This window comes from Artibeus jamaicensis, unplaced genomic scaffold, assembly GCF_021234435.1.
Source record: "Artibeus jamaicensis isolate MK-2021 breed Jamaican fruit bat unplaced genomic scaffold, CSHL_Jam_final contig_252, whole genome shotgun sequence".
Lineage (NCBI taxonomy): Eukaryota > Metazoa > Chordata > Mammalia > Chiroptera > Phyllostomidae > Artibeus > Artibeus jamaicensis.
In genome coordinates, this window is record NW_026521538.1 from 325,393 (window position 1) to 344,449 (window position 19,057).

At 47.7% G+C, this 19,057-nt stretch overlaps 1 protein-coding gene across 1 annotated transcript in view; it reads right to left on the reverse strand.

Annotated features, from left to right (window-relative positions):
* Positions 1-18,207, reverse strand: part of SORBS1 (sorbin and SH3 domain containing 1) — a 224,942-nt gene extending 206,735 nt beyond the window's left edge. Inside the window, exon 1 of the mRNA XM_053662484.1 lies at positions 18,101-18,207. The gene's annotated coding sequence lies outside the window, so the exon portion shown is untranslated. The remainder of the gene's footprint in view (positions 1-18,100) is intronic.
* Between the last annotated feature and the right edge of the window lie 850 nt (positions 18,208-19,057).

Genomic DNA, 19,057 nt, shown 5'->3' on the forward strand with positions numbered 1-19,057 from the left:
GACCTCCCTAGATGCATTTGCCTTCCTGCCCTAAGCAGCATGGGGCAGACGAGAGTTCAACAGTAACGAGCAGCAAAGGAGCCTGGCGAGCAACACGGCTGTGTCCCAGCTCATCCGCAGCACGCGTGCCCCTTTCTCATGCCTTTCCCATGGTGCGTAGTCATAGCAACCATTTAATAAAGGCATTTAAGAAAGAAAAAAATGGGCAATTAACTGGATCTGAGTTCTTATTTTAGTCGCACACAGAGAAACCGCCAAGTCGATTTGCAGCAGCCTGGACGGGACCCCACACACCTCTCACGGCCCCGGCCCATCTGCGGCCCTAAGCCACGCTGGCCTGCCACACCTTGCTGGAATGTTTCTTCCTGGCCCCCACCCACCACTACCCCCACCCTGGCCCTGCGGAGCTCTGTCAGTGAGGGGCCCCGAACTGCAAACATTCACTAGCACACGACGTAAGTCTCTGGAGCTAAAGGAACAACTCAAGTTCCTCAGATGGGCTTTCCACGTGGCCTTCCGTTAGCCCTGTGCTCTGAAGCCAAAATACAACCAGGTCCCCAGAGGGCAGCGTTGCCTGACCTTGGCATACTAACATTTCACAGGGGACACCTCTTTGTTGTGGGGCTGGCCTATGCATTGTAAGATATTTAGGAGCACACTGGTCTCCACCCACCAGATGCCATAGCATCCTCTAAATGGTGACAATCAAAGATGTCCCCAGACATTGTCAAATGTCCCCAAGGGGTAAAATCATCCGTGGCCAAGACCCACTGCCGAAGGGAAACCTCCCTAAATGTTCTGCTCCATATATTCCCACATGCTCAGCCACCTGGAGAACCTAGTCCTCCAAAAAGTTTAGAGGTCAAAGGCAGAGCTTTGGCTCAAGAGGATCTTGGTTGGAGTCCTGCCTCTATGTCATACTATCTGTGACATCAGGTAGGTCACTCAGCCTCTTTGAGTCTCCATTCCTTCACCTGTAACATGGGATCAACAAAACGGTCCCTATCCGACGGCAAGGCCATGGCAGTTACATAAAACGACACATAAAGACTGACCAGCACAATGAGCATTCAATAAATGTTAGGGGTTATTTTCAGGCCTGGAACATTCCTTTTAGCCAAGCCTAGAGTTTAGTCTTCTATTTTTGTGGCTTCTGATCTTCCCCCTCCTTCCTATGCCCTTTACACCTGTTAATGTCTTTGGTCTTAACCTTTGGTCTGAAGGAATCCTTCCTGCTGGTTCAAAGGCATCTGAGGTTAAAGTGAAGGAAAGAACACACACACACACACACACACACACACACACACACAGGACCTTTCAGATCCAGCCCTGCACAGACCAACTCTCCTGACAAAGGTTTCGATTGTTGTCTACAAACAAACTTTTCCACAGGGAGGTCTTAAAAGAGCCAAAAACTCTCCAAGTCTGGACACTTCCAGTTCTCACCACCATTCCATCCCTGATCTTGGCATATCCCTTCTCCCTTCTGGGCCTCAGTTTCCTAATCTGTGAAGTGAGGGCTGATGAGCTGGGAGAGCCCCCAGCACCATTCTCGGAGACACTGCACAGCAGTGGAACGCGGCCATGTGGACGGCAGCTGGACCCACACTTCAGGTACACACTTCACTGGAAATGAGGGTCATAAAGACAAATCATTCCCTTTTTATCCCTGAGTTCCCCCCAATCCAGTGGAATACAGTATTTGCAGAAAGTGGAAATGAGTATTGGTTGCCATCGGAGTCAGAGACCTGAGTAAAATGAAATCCTGTGCTAAGACCTTGGACAAATTAGCTCATCTCTGTAATCCTGCTGCCTTGTCCATGAAATGGGATAATAAAAGAGGCAGAAATGATGTCAAGATGAGACAAAGATCATGAAAGCTGGTACAGAGCTGGTATACACACTAGGTATTCAAATAACCATATGTCTTCCTTTGTGGACATATTCTGTTTCATATTCTGTAATATGTCTCCCAGTCACTCTCCTCTGTCCAAGCCCTCCTCTGCCAGGAAGCCTTCCTACAGGGACTCTGTTTCGAAAGGTCCAAAGCCATTAAGGTTGGCTTGGGGAATAGGGGCAGAGCAGTGGGCAGAACAGGAGGGGAAGGAGTTCACTAATAACCAGTTCCCTGCCCCTGACGATCTCCTTTCTGTGAATTCAGGAAGATTAACTGCCCTTCTCCGTGCACCCCAGAATGGAGCACTGACCTCAGCCACACTCCAGGAGGAAAAGGACTAGGACTAGGCGGCTTCTGCTCTCACCCCCACTTGGCGGTCTCACAAATCTGCAGCCCCGACCCTTCCCCTTGCCCACGCCCTACAACTGGAACGACTCCACTGTGGGGAGTGGAGCATATGGCAGATGAGCTGGAACCAGAAGGCAGGGGGCTACTGATAAAAACAGAGCTCAGGAGATAAAGAAACCGGCCCGAGGTCTCCCAGCTAGTTCAGAGGCAGGCTGGGGTAGAACAGGAGTCTCTGGGCTCTAGATACACCAAGCCTCTGCCCACACCTCTTTCCCCCCTGCTGGTCCCCTCCTGTCCCAGATGTCACCATTCTTTTAAGTTAGGAAGCCTGCAGTCACCTCCACCTCTTCCCTCGCCTTATTTCACCTCCTCCTCTAACACCAAGACCAGTAATTCTTCAGTGATAAAAAACAAAACAAAAACAACAACAAAACACTCCCTGGTCCCCATCAGCTCAGGACAAGGAGCCCAAGCCGAGCTCCCCAGAAGTCCATTCTAGTCAGGAGGGCCAGACTGTTCTTCCCTCCATGTGCCTTCATCATGCTGTTCTCCCGTCCAACAACCTGCCCTGGCTCCGCTGTCCCACTGGATTAAACCTCTCCTGCCCCACACGCCCATTCCCCCAGAATGAGCCCACCTGGTTTCTCCTGTTCCCTGCGGGCTCCCCCAGCCTCTCTCCCAGACGACCTCTTCTCAGCTCCCTCTCTAACCTTTGCCCATATCACTCCGGGCCCTTGGCAAGTCTCACCTTCCCCCCTCTTCCCCATCCTACTGTCCTTCCAGGCTCTGTCCAAGGGCCCCCCCACGAGGACGGCTCCCCTGACCTCCACGGCCCGCAGCAACCTCTGACTCCTCTCACACAGTCCCCACTGCACAGTGGCGGGCCTAAGCCTGGTGCCCTCCTGGCCTCTGCTGTAGCTGCCCCGCCAGAGCTGTATGAGCCCCACCCCCTCGCCAAACTGCAGTGGCCACTCAACAACTTGGCCATGTTCCTTCCATCTCCAAACCCAGCCTGGCATTCATTCTACAAATATTATCTGAGTGCCTCTAACATGCCAGAAAATTCTCGTCCTTGCTCTTGAAACCCTCCTTACCATTCAAAGCACTTGTTAAAGGTCACCTACTCTGTGAATCTTTCCCCAACCAACCCCTGGAGTCTTTACCTCTCCACCTTGGGACCTCCTAGTTGTCCTCAAGCCAGTGTCCCCCCGTGTCCTCCCTGAGATCCAGACCTTTTCTTCACTCCTGGCTGGGCCTCCCACAATACCCTGTACCAATAAATGCTCAATGAATCGCTTTCACAGTGAACTGAAACAGAATCTGCCCAGTTCTCCGGCCAGCTTGGGCTTCTGGGTGGCCTCAAGCTCCGTACATCCAAATGACCTCTTACTGTTCTTCCCAGATTGGATTTGGGCCCAGACTGAGTCAAATGACCTCTTATCATTCTTCCAAAATTAGGCTTTCCTCTTTAATTACACCTTATCTAGCCATACTCTATGTGGATTCTAATTACATAATTACTTCAAGCCCTGGGACTTAAAAACAAAAAAGAAAAGAAAGGCGTGTACATGATTACACAGGTAATTAAATCCACCCAATATGCACGTTTACATATACTATGCTCCATTTTCTTGCTCACATACAATTCTGTAACCCATAAAGCAGAGTCCGTGGCTGGGTCTATGTGACATTAAGGTAAAAATCTCACCAGGTGGGAATAGATGAAGGAGAACTTTATGGAGAAGCCGAACCCTGAGATGGGCCTGAAAGAAGCGTAAAGTCAGCCCCCGGGCCTCTCCTTTTCCCCTTCTGCAATGAAGAGAGGGGGGTGTATGACCTTGAGCACGGGATTTTAAAAGCATGACAGGCCTGATCCCTGCTAACCAAAATATCCACCCTCTGCTGAATTCCAGGTACTGACCGTGCTGTCGCTCTCCTAAGCACATTGGCACAAGGCTTTGTGCCCTTCGTCCATTCTGCAGACAAGGCCCAGGCTCACCCATCTGGGTATTCCCAGCACTCAGTCCCTCCCTATACCAGAAAGGGCTTCAAGCAGGTACTCTTCCTGCCTTCTCCTCCAGCCTTATTAAAATATATGCCCCTCTCCCAATGTGCTAAGCCTTCTCACGCCACCCTGCCTTTGCATGAGCTGGGCCCTCTGCCCTCTGCCAGGAATGCCCTCCTCCGGTCTGGTTCTAGCTCCCCTCTCGTGTGGCCCCCACTGCACCCTGTACTTGCCCTAACTTACTACTTATCACACTTTGGCATAAAAACTCTTTCATGTGCCTACCTCTCCCTTCAGACCACAGTCACCAAACTTTTTGATCACACCCTCCTATTAGGATAATAGCATTGAGCATGCGTGCTAACCAGTTAATTATAAATCTGTGTTATAAATAGGAAGGCTATGTTGTTCTATATTTGCATTAAAGAATAAATAGAACTTGAAGTGATCATGTTTTCTGCCTGCTCTCCATGAGTGTCTTAGGTGCACCCAACGTTAGAAACAACGTGAGGACAGCGAGGGAGCTTTATTCTCTTTGTATTCCCAAAACAGAACCCAAAACTTAGTAAGTGAACTAATTCACCCCACAGATAGAGACCAGCTACAATGAGCCAGGAACATGCTGGGCTCTGAGGGGTAGAAGGGTGACAAGAAACAGGCCTGGCCACTGTCATCATGGCTCCTATAGAGATGGGGTTGGACAGGCAAATGATGCTTTTCTAAACACGCCTAACAAAGCAGCCGAGATGGATGCTGTGAAGAATGCTATGTCCAGAGCCACCAAATCATGAGCCTCACACACGTGGGCTTAACTTGCTCCGGAGGGTCAGAGGAGGCTTCCTTCTCTGCTGCTGCAGGTGAAATCTGAAGGGTCAGCAGCACTTACTCGGTGAGTGGAGGAAAGTGCACTCCAGGCTACGGAAACTGCACCAGCAGAAGTTCCAAGGCCGGACCGAGAGGCCTAAGTGCTGGGACTAACAGAGGCTGGGAAAATGAAATGAATGGACAAGCCGCCAAAGGAGGGTGCATTCTCCTCCTCCCACTTACTTCTCTCCACTTATCAAGACTACCTCCAGCTTCGTACCTCTGAAGGGTCGCTCAGCCCTGCCACTGCCCAGTCCTCTCAGAGACAGGCCCCTGCCCCTTCTGAGGAGCCCAAAAGCCCCACGAAGACACTCCTGAAAACCATGCATGTTGCCATGGGCACCACCAATCAAAGCCTCCGGGGCAGTTTAATTTTTTAAAGAGTATGTTAAATATTTTATATCACCTAACAGCACAGCTTCTTCCTTGCCTACAATGATGGAAAGGAATACCCTATACTTCCTGAATTAAGGATTCACACAAAAGAAAATGCCAATCTAAAAGACAGTCTGGAGGTGCACACGGTTGCCAAGGGTATCCTCTGGATTTGCTGGTTGCCCAGGTTCCTTAAGGGAGCAACCTGGGGACTAGAGAACCACAGCCGTGAAACTCCTCTCTATGGGAACTTCTCTGACTCCAGGGAGGGAAAATTATTTACAATGATGCTTCAGGTGAGTGTTTAAATAGCCCATGACTTGAATAATTAAAGACAAAGGCAGGACCATAGACTGTAATGCAGGCTGGCGGGCGGGCGGCTCCTCCTGCAACAGCTGTCTTGAAGAGGAGCTGTATCTTCTATCAGCATGCAGGCATGACTAACATTTCCCAGCTCCTGGGGGGCCTTGCCCCCTCACACCTGCCAGTGCTGGCTCACTAATGTACCGTGTCCAGCATAAAGGCCCCACAAAGTAAACGAAATAGTCCTCAAAGGCCTGAGGCTGCCTTGGCCCAAGGCTCGTGCTCTGGCAGCCTGGTTTTCAGCAACCACCACCAAACCTACTTAGATGCCCGGCACTGCTGAAGCCTGGCTTTCTCTAGCTACTCTATCTTCTGTCCCTGGTGGGATTTTGCTTTCTCCAAGCCTTACTCATTTTGTCCTGCTCTCGGCAGCCCAGTTCCTGCTTTTGCCTTGCCTTCTCTGTCTGGATCCCTGGCCTGCTCTCAAGCCCACTGCCTGGGCCACTGGGGCAGCAGCTCAGATCTCCCAGCTCCAGTTCCGGCCTCTCTTACCTCATCCCTGGCTTCCTGCTCCTGCCCAGTCTCATATCACCTGCCTCCACGTACACCGTCTATAAAGAGAGGCCCAAGCACAGAAAAATCAGTGGTGTATGTCTGTACAGCCATCTAACATCAGCACACTACACACACGTTTCCACTTTCCCCCTGCCGTTTTGTTATAAGCAGCTACAACCCCTGACCATCATTCTGTGCTCACAAAAAATAATCACCCAACACTAGGTCTGCCCCAACTAAAGACAAACACTAAGTAGAGAAGCAATCTGCCAATATATTATCGATTCACCTGTTGGTCAAGGAAACTGCTTATGTGCACAGACACCAGGTTCCTTGCAAATTCCAGGCAACAGGGGAAACTGTTTGGATTTCACAAGGTATGTGCTAGTGACCCTTCATACTGGGAAACTAAGCTCAAAGGTCAGCCTGCAGGCTGATGTTAACAATCGATGCACAAGGCATTATATAAATGAGTAATGAGTTTTCTCATTGACTATCCGGCAGGAGGACAATTCCGGGATCTAACTAAGCGCCCATTCCTGTTCCAGCTGCTATGAGCTCGAACATCACCCATGATGGAAAGGTCCAAATGGGAATGAGGCTGGCTGAGCCAGGTACAGGTTAAGGCACAAGTACTCAATACTCTTGATCACTGGGTATGGGTACTCGGGCTATATTTTATGGCACATTGACAATCCAGGTTGTCAGGAAAAGTCTCCTTCCAGGTCATTCCTGGGTCCATCACTGGCCTCTCTGTGCTCTCTGCCCTGTGTACTGCACTTGGGTGAGACAAGATACCCATGGGTTATCACGTCTAGCGTGCCCTCACTGCCCTACCCCCAACACTCACTTTGTCATACTAAAACCTTCCTAGTTCAAAACCTGAAACAAACAGTTCTCCTGCTGGAGAAGATACGATCCTAGCCTTCTTGGTGTTAATGAAGACATCAGCTCCAGGAGAGCAATACCCATGTCTCTGTTCACTAATGAACAAAATGCAACTGTGGCTACTGAGCACTTCCTAAACTAAAGATCCACATATAAGCAGGGATTCACTTATCCAATGGTGTACCTTCCCATCCCTGGGAAGGGATCAGAGCTCTCTTTCTCTTCATCCAGCAAAAGGGGGCACCTTAGGACACCCTGCAACATGGGATAGACCTGCTTTCAAGCCTGAGCAATGATGGGAATGCAAATCGCCACACAATAGAAACCTCATAGAAAGGGCCAGGGTCCAACTGCTCAACTACCTGGGCTTCTGCCCCTTCTCTCTTCTGCCCTCCTTTGGCAAATCCCTCTGCTCCACGGGGCTGATGGTAAATGCCTGTGATCCCACCCCTCCAAGGTGGAGGTGCAGAGATGGGAGAAGGGATGTTTGGGGACAGAAGAAAGGGCTGCCAGCAGGGACAGACCAGGAAGAAGGAAAGATCAAAAGGATCCTTGTTCAGAGTACAGGGAATTCAGAGGCCTCAGGAATATGCTGGCATTTTTACCTCAACTCATGTGACCAAAGCAGCCCCTGGCTTAGAAACATTCAGTTCTGTGTCCTTCTGCAGGTTGCCTCTACACACACAGCCTTGCTTGCCAAGGTTCTTTTCCCATTCCAGTCTCCTGTTAGAAAACACCTCCTAGACTCTACCAATAACTTCTCATTCTCAATAGAGCAAACCAGCAACGTGGAGTGATTACTTGTGTCAAGCACAGTTCTAAAGACTTGCACTACTGGATTATCTGATCCTCCCCACAATCCTGTGAGGTCGGTGCTATTATTTTCTCCATCTGACAGGCGAGGCAACTGAGGCACAGAGCAGTAACTGCCCCAGGAAGCCGCAGAGCCAGAAGGTGAACCCAGGCAGCCTGAGTGCGAGACCACACTCTCAGTCACCCTATGTCCTGAACTCACTGCAGGCGCAGGGGAGCCAAACTCCAGGACTAGAGGTCTGTTCCCAGCTCAGGCTCATCCGGCCTCATGACCTTAAACAAATGGCTTTTCTCTGCCTCAGTTGCCTCAACGGTGAAACAAAGCTGACCACAGATGCCTGGTGTAGAAGCCGTTTCTTAGCTCTGCAGCCCAGTGTTGCCCAAGAGAACTTTCTGCGGCGATGGAAACATTCTCCGTGCTCTCCACATGGCAGCCACCAGTCTCATGTGGCTACTGAGCACTTCAAACGTGCCTAGTGTGACCGAGAAACTAAATTTTAAATTGTACTTCACTTTAATTAATATAAACTGAAAGAGCCACATGTGGCTAGTGGCTACCATATTGGAAAACTCAGCTGTGGTCTATAAATTCCCGGATGGCAGGAGCCGTTTCTCATTAGTCCTCACTGTACTCCCAGAGTCCGGCATCGACCCCTTTGCAGACTACTTAGTGGTCCTAGCACACTAGCTCACAGGTTTTGGAAAACCAAAATAAGTTAGGACAAAGCACTTGAACATTTTTAAACTCCATAAACATAAAATTATATCTGTAATTCATTTTCTTAGTTAAGATGAATCTGATCTTAACTCATAACGGTGTGAGGCTGATTAAATGATCTGTCTGGGGGAAATAATCGTCCACGGTCAGAGCTATGGTCCAGAATTCCTATGTCTGCTGACTCTAAGATCAACACATTGGAGTCCCCAGACTCTGTAGGTGAGCCAGGGAGTGGGCAGCTGAACTAGCCAATAACAAGGCCTTGTTCTTCTAGTAGGATCTGGAGATTCTTGCAGAGCAACTCACATATTTCCATATTTCTAAATGGAAAAACCTAACACCATACACCTCCTACGTAGCACTAAGAACGGTAGCAGACACAGAAAATATAAAGATGACTTTGATACAGTCCTCAAAAGAAGCCCACAGTCTAGAAAAGGTAAGAGGTCAACTTTGCAGAGTCCTTCCTTCTGTACAAAGCACCAAACCACAATCAGAAGAGACAAGCCAAACACAATCAATTCAGTGACAAGAGCTGTAACAATTGAATGCACCATACTTTGCACATAGTACATACTCAGTATAGTGAACTGAATCAAATCTTGACTAACAGCTCATTTTAAGGTTGAGCAAACCAAGACCCAAACAGGTTAAATGACTTCTCAAGGTGACCCAAATAGTTAGTAACAGGGCTAGAGATAGCACCTGGGCCTCATCACTCACCAACTCAACGATCTATCCAGGGGTAGGCAAAAGTAGGTTTACAGCTGCACTGTGACATTCTTTTGAGCTGATAAAGCTGCTGTAATAATCATAACCTGCATGTCTTTTTCCATACAAACAACTGTAAACCTCCTTTTGCCCACCTCTGTATGCTGTCTCCTGATTCTTCTTACTGGATAGCATGGGGAAAATGGCTGGATCTGTCTGGTATTACGTCTGTCTCAGAATAAACATGGATTTATTTTGCTAGAATTGTGTATTTGGGACTCTTAAAATCTGATGACTAACCATGTGCATACTGTCTAAAAACATGCATTCAATCACTCAATATACATTTCATGGGAACATACTACATAACAGGCACCAGTTAAGGGCTTGAATAGAAATGCAACAAACTTTTGGTCAAATCAGAGTTGAGCAGCCATATTTATCTCTGCCCTCTCCTAGAACCACACTGAAAGGGATTTTCTTTTTTTAACAGAAAGGAGACAAGAGGACACAAGGTAGGTCAACAGAACTCTGGAAGACGGAGAGCTGACCGCCATGCAGTAGCTGATTCAGGTTTCTATTCCGTCTGCTCTGCTAAGCACAAGCGGGAGGAAACCACTCAAAAAGTGACAACTTATGTCACAGAAACAGGAGAAGATGCAGGAATTGGAGGCACCAAGGACTGTGAGAAGCAGGAGGGGGTCTATATAGACGACAGCCTGCTAAAAGTTGGTGCAAAGAGCAGTCAGACCCCAGAGTCGCTCCGTAATCTGCTCAGTCTGGTGGCTCTGCTTCCTTAGCGAGCAGAAGGTGGCAGTTCACTGTTTAGGCAAATTACACTAAGACACTCTAAATTCAGACACAGGTGAGAGAGGGACACACAGCTAAGGGAGGTAAGGAGAGAGGGAGGCAACTTTCAGAAAACAGATGGATTGAGTGAAAGTCTGCATACACCGAAGGGGGAACCCAGCTTACTTTCCGAACAAGGCTCAGAAAGTTCTCCCAGCTCCCAGAATGGGGAACAACCAGCCTATTCCAACCTCAGCCAAACTTCAGGAAAACCCAACATCCACAGAGAAAGGATCTATAGACACTGACATCTAAGTGCCCCAGTGGGGGAAAAAAAGTGGGGGATTCTGTGCTGGATCACCCTACAATGAAATTAACAGCCCCTTCCTTGTCATACAGATGCCCTATCAGCATTTTGGTGTCCACCCTTACAACACAAATGGACAACTCAGAAGGATGACTCCAATGGGAAATACAGTAACCTAAATAAGCAGAAAAAGGGATTTGGAGGGAACAAAGACAATGTGAAGAACAGCAGAGAAAATGCCAGAAAACATTAGACGTGAACTGATTGGATCCATGAAATAAGAACAGGATGTATTTAAAAAAGAAAAAAGACAGAAAAGTGAGCATTTGGAGAACAGGGAGTTCTAGAAAATAAAACATGCAAGTATGTTTCATGTAAAACCATGAATATACATTTTAAAAATTCAAAAAAAGAATAAAGCTGGAGACATCACTCTAAAAGTAAAACAAAAATAAGATGGAAAAAAAGAGATTTTAAAATTACAAACTTGAACCAATAAATCCAACATCCAACTAATATGAGTTCCAGAGGCAAACTCAGAAAATGGAGAAAGGGAAACTATTAAAGAAAACATAAGAGAATTTCCCAAAATTGAAGGATGTAAATCTTCAGTTCAAAAGAGCACGCCAAGGATGCAGCACAATAATTTTTAAAGCAAGAAAACTCCAAATACAGAGAAAGAGAGAAGATTCTAACTTTCAGCAGGAAAAAAGCAGGTTGCCCATAAATGATCAAGAACGGCATCCGAGTTTTTGACATCACCACTGGATGCTAGAAGACGGTACAGCAATGCTTTCAAAATTCTAAGGAAAATGGTTTTCAACCTAAAGTTCTAGACAGATCAAACTACAAACTGAGTGAGTGTGGCATAAGATGCTTTTAGACTGGCAAGTTCGAAGTGATGAGCTCCCACAGACCCTCTCAGGAACTCCTGGAGGAATAAATCAGGAAAGAGGAAACAGCCTGCAACCCGGAACAAGACGAGGGAATCCCAAGGCCCAGAAGCCAGTGGGTCCAGAATAGAGAAGAGGAATGGAGGCCTCTGGGAGCAAGTTCTCTAATGCAAAAATACTTAATAAAATTTAAAAAAAACATATGTTATGAAACAGAAATGTTTTAAAACATTATCAGAAACTCTGGGAATTTATAATATGTACATAGAAAACTAAATAAACAGAAAAAAGTAATTATTAACTCGAAAAAATGTACAAGAAAGAAAAGATCATTATATGGCCAAGGCCATGAACACAATTTACACAATCAAAATAACGTAAGCACTGAATATCGATATAACCAAAAACTGTGATGAGATGACAGGAAGGAAGGGAAGGATGTGGAAATGGGGAGGTGATAGAGAAGAATAAGGGTTCTTCTAATCAATAGTAGGACATGAAGAAATAACATCTAAAATGAGCAATCAAGCACCAGTATTGTGAGCAGATAACTTACAAATGTGATAGTAATATAAGGAGAAATGACTAAGAGCATTGGAAGGGACTGTGGCAGGCAGAATGACCCCTCAAAGATGTCCATATCCAAATCTCTGAACCTACAAACACGGCAAAGGGGAATTAAAGCTGCTAACCAACTAATTAAAACAGGGAAAGTATCCTAGATTATCCAGGTAAGCCTGAAATAATCACAAGGGTCCTTAAAAGTGAAAGAGGGCAGAAGAACAGAGTCAGAGGAAGATGTGACTATGTTAGAAGGACAGAGGGATGCCATGGGAGGGCTCATCTGGCCGTCGCTGGCTTTGAAGGTGGAAGAAGACCACGAGCCAAGGAATGCAGTCAACCTCTAGAGCTGGAAGAAGCAAGACAGATTCTCCCCAAAAGAAGATGCAGCCTGGCTACCACCTGGATTTTAACCCAGTGAAACCCTTTTCAGACTATTAACTCACAGAACTGTAATATAAACATCTCTTGTTTGAAGCCACTACGGTGGGGTAATTTGTTACCTCCGTAACAGAAAATCATGTTCAGTGACTGACTCTGGGCAGTGGATCACCAGGACGAGGAGGAGGACAGTGTTATTTGACTTTTAAAACTTCATATGTACGCATACGACTTTGATACAAATTAAAATTGTATTTTAAAAGATGAAACACAGATTCTCCCCTGCCAGATCTCACAATCAAGTGGAGAAGCCTCTGTTACTAAAAAGTAAACGCAGGAAGAATAGCCTCTTTTAGATGTGAGGGGAGCCTGAAAAGAGAAGGAGGAGTCCTCCAGACAACGGAGAATAAGGTCTTTTGGGGAGGGGACAAATCCTGGCGTGGGGAGAACTGGTCTTTGGGGACAAGGAAGAGTTCTGAAGGACTGGGACCTCAGTGGGTCTGCCAGAGCCGGTGGAAAAGGCTGGAGTAGGTCCTCAACACCACCCGACGTGGCGCCTGCCCCACTGCTGGCTTCTCCAGCTGGAGGACGGACCTGCATCTCTATTATGGGGCACACGGGCAGGTGAAGGCCCAAGAAAAACACATTTTCCTAGACCATCAATTGTACTCAACAGTAAAGTGTTTTGAATGATTTTATGCTAAAACCAGCCCATATCATAGAACACAAAACTCCTGTGAATTTTTAACATAAAAATGGGAGACTCAAGGGGACATCTTGCTTAAGAAGCCTACTTTACACACTAAACTTCCTGTGGACCATGAGTGCATGACTCAATCTTCTCTGTAATTAGTCAGTTGGAAAAAAGGTTGAAAGGGCTATACAGCATGCATCCATCAAAGTATCCGAGACTCTACACTAGCAACCTGCCGGTGGCAGCCTACCCTCCCTGTGTCACCACAAGACAGACACCCTTTGGTTCCTAACCAACACTCATCAGAAAGATGAGAAGCAACCTATTCTTTTCCAAAGGGGTCATGGTCTTCCTCCTGGTAGGAGGGTTCATTCCACCTGGGGAAACAAAGAAAAACCATCGCACTGAATTTTTCAGCGGGAACAACTAAAGTATTCACTGACACACTTTCAAGGCCTAAAGAGCACTGCTCTCCTACTCCACACATTATGAGAATCAGCAACAAGATCTCCCACTCCACCATCGTGACCCCCGACCCCTTACAGTGCAGGCCTCTGCCAGAGAATACACTGCAGATGTGCTTTCCAGGGCAGGAAGTCAAGAAACAGGGCACATCTCTTGGGAGAGGGTGTCCCTTGTGTCCACAATACAAGGGTGGAAACTTTTTCCATTGTTATAGCTGGTCTGTTATAAAAACAATAGCCACATGACAGTGAGCTGGGAATTTTTTTTTCTAAAAAGAGACACTACTGACCACAGAAGAGGGAGGATGGGGGTGTCAATGGAAGACCACACAGAAGCAAAAAGCAATTTAATTGGGTTTGGTTTGTTGGTTTTGTGTGTAAGACACATGTACACACATTCAAAAAGACTGAGCTCAGCTAATTTCAAATTAAGAACAGAGAACGTGAAATTTTAATGACAATACATTTATTAAAATACACTACAAAACTACATCATTGGCAGTAAAGAAAGGATGGCGAGGAGGGCAAGGAAAAAGACATAACAGGAGAGAAAAAGAAATGTTCAGAAGAGGAAGATGTGGGGAAAGGATGGGAAGACGGTGAGGTACAGGGACAGACACCCATGCCTAACCCTCCACAAATAGAAAGAACCACTAAAATCCAAAGAGACATTTTCTAGGCCTACAGAGTTAGCCAAGTAAACCTTACTATACATGGCCAGCTGTTGGCTTGGGCTATAGACTTCCAAGTATTATCACTTATTATGCCTTTGAATGATCTGGTAAACCACTGTTTAATTGCTTGTTGAAACATTCAGAGACTTAGCTTAGGTCACAAGCCAGGAGCTTCCCCAGATGAGCTATAATCCAGCAAGTCAGTCATCTCCAGTATCTCCTCTGAAAAAGAGTACATGAAACACTACCTCACACAAGGTGCAAGGAAAGTCAGAGGAGAAAATGCTGCTTGAGTTGAAAAGAAATTCCATGGAAAACTTTTTTCAGTGTCTGCATTAAAAAAAACTGGGTCTTCAGCAGAACTGGGTCCAACCTCAGCATTCTCTAGCATCACCACCAGCACACCTGACCTATCACATGTTCAAGTTCTGTGTGCCCCAGTGGATCCAAAGGCCTCAGCTGGCTCTGGAAAAAAGCAGCCTCCACACTGCAATCTGAGGATCAGAGGACAGATCCCATGGAGACTCAAAGTTAGTACCAGGCCCAGGCTGGATTCTGAGTTCACCCATGCTCAAACCCTTGTGTAGGCCAACCCTCTCCACACTTAACTTCACTCTAAGGGATGCAGAAATCTGCTATTTCACAGGTGAGAGTCCCCAGGTTCCAGCCCCACCCTTTCTCCTCTAAGCTTGGTGTCTGTGTTTTCTCCTTCCCCACCTGACCTGCCCCAACCTCCTCCCCAGGCTTTTCTCCAGCGTCCAATCTCTCCCTTCCTCAGCCCCTACGTCTTTCTTCACTTTACTCCATCTTAGAATTGCCTCTGTTGGAGGAGGAGGGGGCTTCGAAGACACATCTAGAAAACAAAGCCTAGAATCTATACCCATCTGGGATTCTACCCCAGCTCTGCATTTTGCTAGCTGCATGACCTCAGACAAATTGGCAAACCTCATAACCCATCAAATGACTCAGGGAGGGAGGATGAACCTGACAATCACAGAGGTCTCTTCCAATTTTCAGGTTCTAAATATCTAAACAGTCACCTGTATGACCATAAGTTAACCATGAGTTAAGCATACACAGAAAGAGAGAATGAATGATAGCAACTCCCTTCCCCCAGCATTCTATCATCCTCTCCAGCCCCCATCTGCCCAGCCAACTACCCACTCTGAAGGTCTGTGCCTCACTCTGGGCAGTTCTAGCTCTGAATTGTTTACATACAGTAAAACCTCAAGAATCACCTAATCAAGAAAAAGGTAAGTCTGAATCCAACAGAAGTCTGAGTCTCACAATGCTTCTTTCATGCCATTCAGCAAGACTTAACATCAATTTAGCAAACAGAAGAGAATCTAAAAATGAAACCACAAACTGTACTTTTGATTCTAAGGACAGTAATGCTATCAGGAACGCTGGAAAATGGTCTGCTCCAAAGCCCTTCTATTTACCAAGGTCCAGAGTATGGAAACTGCTATTAGCCCAAAAGCCAAAGCAGGTTGGTGGCCAGGATCAAAGCCAGCTGTCCTGCCTCTGGTCCAGAAGTCCTTCACCAAAGCTTTTTGAGACCATCCATCTCCTTTTTCATAGAGAAATAATAAATCCTAAATTACCAGTGAGTGCCCTCTACAGCAAATCCATTTCTATGTCCAGGGAAAGGTCCAGAACTAAATCTAGATGACCAGCTGATTTACTAATGCTGCCTAGTAAAATTACTGCTTGCTTTCCTGAACCCTGACTATTCATTCTTTGCAAAGAAAACCCCAGACTCTGTTGCCTATGTTGAACTCTATTTTGGAGAGGGGAAAAGAGGGGAGAGCTGAACAGTTCTTTGTCCTTCCAGTAAGGAGCATTTTTCTGTTGTCCTTTCCCATAAGGCCTACTCCACCCCGCAATGTCCCCAATCCCTTCTGAAAAGTTCACAGCAACTCTCCAACTAGAATTTTTAAATGCAGCTAAGAGAAGGAGAAAGCCATTAGCAGGTAAGTATCCAGTGGAAGATGATAATACCCTCCCTTCTCTTCACCTTGTAGGGTAGAAAGCACTTCTTTTCAGTTGCTAATACCCTTCAGGGAAGTCACCAGAGCTAGTTCAACTCAGGGCCCTCTAGCTGAAAAATGAGCTCTCAGCAACCCCTGCAGAACTAACCTTTCACTAACTATCAACTCTAACAGTGTCCAGGGCAAAGGTATTAACAGACCAATCCCCTTTCCTGTGGACCCCTCTGGCCGACAGCAGGAGTCTGAGACACCCCTGGAGCTTGGCTGGCAAAAACCTATTTAAGGCAGCATCAAGAGGGTGGGGCAGAAATTTGCTGGCAGCATCCTCCTCCTATACCCCTCCCTCACAGCCAAAACACACCTCACAGCCAACACACACCCCTCACTTCATAGACAACCATCTATCTCACCTACGTCTCTTTAAGGCTCTAGATCGGGAGTCCCCAAATATCCAGTACGTGCTTTCTGTCATTAAGGTTGGTGTCCCTGTGTGGAGCTCATTCCTCTTAATCAACCCCCTTCTCTTTGGTCACCACCAAGCCAAAAACACAAAATTGAATCTAGAGGAGTTCAAAAACCAAAGAGGGGAGTGGATACAGACAAACCATCCCTTTACTTATGAGAGGAAAAAGGGCACAAGTGGGGGCGATGTCAGATTCCTGGCATGCCGTGTAGTTCCATGATGTCTGTAAGTGAACCTTCCTCCAATTGACAATGAAATCAATTCAGCCAATTTCAGCAGGTCGGCTCTCTGACAACAGGAGCATCTCAGCGCTCAGTTTAAAACAAAAATCCAAAGGCTCGGCCAGAACACGCTAGAAAAACCCGGGGTCTGGATAAAAGGAGCCACTCTCAGTGGTATGGATCCCTTCTGCTTTTACGTAGCAATGTAATAGCGTGATAAATTCTGTCTGCCTTGAGAAAGCATGCACTGGTGAATTTCAAAGCCATCTTACGACAGCGGATGCTGGGGGATGCAGAATTCGACAGCACATTCCCCCATGCAAGGAACATAATGACTTCAAGCCTCTTTGCGCCTCTATCTTGAATGGGGCTACCGCTTATCAAGGAAGCCTTGTCCGAAAGCAGCGAGGGGAAAGCCGGGGATGTCCGGGGAATTCGGAAAAGGGAGTTGATTTCAGTCCATCTCGGTGATGACCTGCCAGTCACTCTAGAGGATGAAGGATCATGGGCAGATGGGCAGACAAGGCGTCCTGAGACGGACACACACACACACACACACACACACACACACACACACACTCGTTCTGGCGGGTCCTAGGCCAGACTGGTCGTCCTTGGCCCCTCCCGCCGCCTTCCCCTCCAGAAGGATGCTGATGAATGAAAACACCTGAGGTGCCTCCATCCTGGCGCTCGCTCCTTTCCTTCTTCCCTGGCTGCAGCAGAGGAGTCTCTCCTCGGTAGTTTCACTTTACAGAGCAAACCCACCCAGGCTTTGATATCGCCTCCACCCACCCATATTGCAGCCAGCCTGAAGCAGGAGGACGTTCTTTCCTGGCAGAGGCCATGATCGCACGTACCCCCCACCCACCAAAAAAAAAAAAAAAAAAAAAAAAAAAAAAAAAAAAAAACGTGGAATCTCCTAGAACCCTCGCATCCCGGGGAACTTTCCTTGAAAGACTGGCAGGAAAGAGGGTTGGCCGAGGAGGGCCACGATTTCCCTGTGACTACCGGGGATGCTCTGGGGGAGGGGGTCCCCAAGTCCTTCCAACAGCTGGCCCTTTAAACGCGCCTTCTCAGAGCGTGGAACAAAGGCACCGCCCGCAGGGGCCAGGCTGGCGCACGCCCCCGGCGCCGGCGCCGCGGATCGGATGAGAGCGGGCTGGCAGGCGGCTGGCGCGGGCTTACCTTGCGGGTCGCCGGGCGGGCGGGCGGGCAGCGCGCGTCCTGCCCCACTCGCACTACACGCTGCAGTTGGCCCCGCTCTGTTTTTCTGGGACTCGGCGCTGACTTCACCGACACTCCGCAGAGGGCCAATGGGCTGCGGCGGCCGCCCCCTCATTAGCATGCATCTGGAACCGTCCACTCCGGCTGCACTCTGGCAGTGGGCGGTGCCAGGGGGCGGTGCGTAGCGCGGCAGTGACAGGAAGGGGCGTGTGCGCCAATAGGAGGCAAGGAAGTGCCCGCCGCCCCTCCCCGCGGTATTGTCAGCGCAGAGCGCGGGCCCGCGGATCCCTGGCCCGTAAACGCGCGCGGGGGACCGGTAACCCTTTCTGTGGTGGCCGACTGAGGGCTAGTTTGGAGGTGGGCGCAGCGCGCCCTCTGGCCGTTCAGAAAGATCGCCCACGGGAAGCTGAGAAGGGCCCTTGGGCATAAAATAACATCGGTCGTGTATGTTACTTAAGCGTACATGTTACTTGAGCATGTATGTTACTTAACCCCTACGCTCCAGTTTGCTCATCTACAAAACGGTATAATAGTAGGATGTAGTAAAGATTAATATAGTTAACCTACGTAAAGCGTTTAGGTCAGTTATCTGGCTGTGGCGCTACATAAACGTTTGCTGCTATCATTACTATACTCTATACCAGCCAGGGTGCTTAATGCTTCCCGGATATTTTCTCATTTGGTCCTCATAGCCTTCAGAGGCACTAGTATTAAACCCTATTTTTCCAAGCAGGAAAACTGAGGTGTGGTTTAAGTGGCTTGCTCAAGGTTACACGGAAAGCGCTACAATCATGATTTGAACCCAGGCTCTAAGCGTCCATCCATGTAACACATTTATTCCGGGGCTGCATGGCAGGCATGTGTTAGGCCCTTGGATCACTGAAGAAAAAACAAGCAGGCAAGGGCCCTCCCCTCACG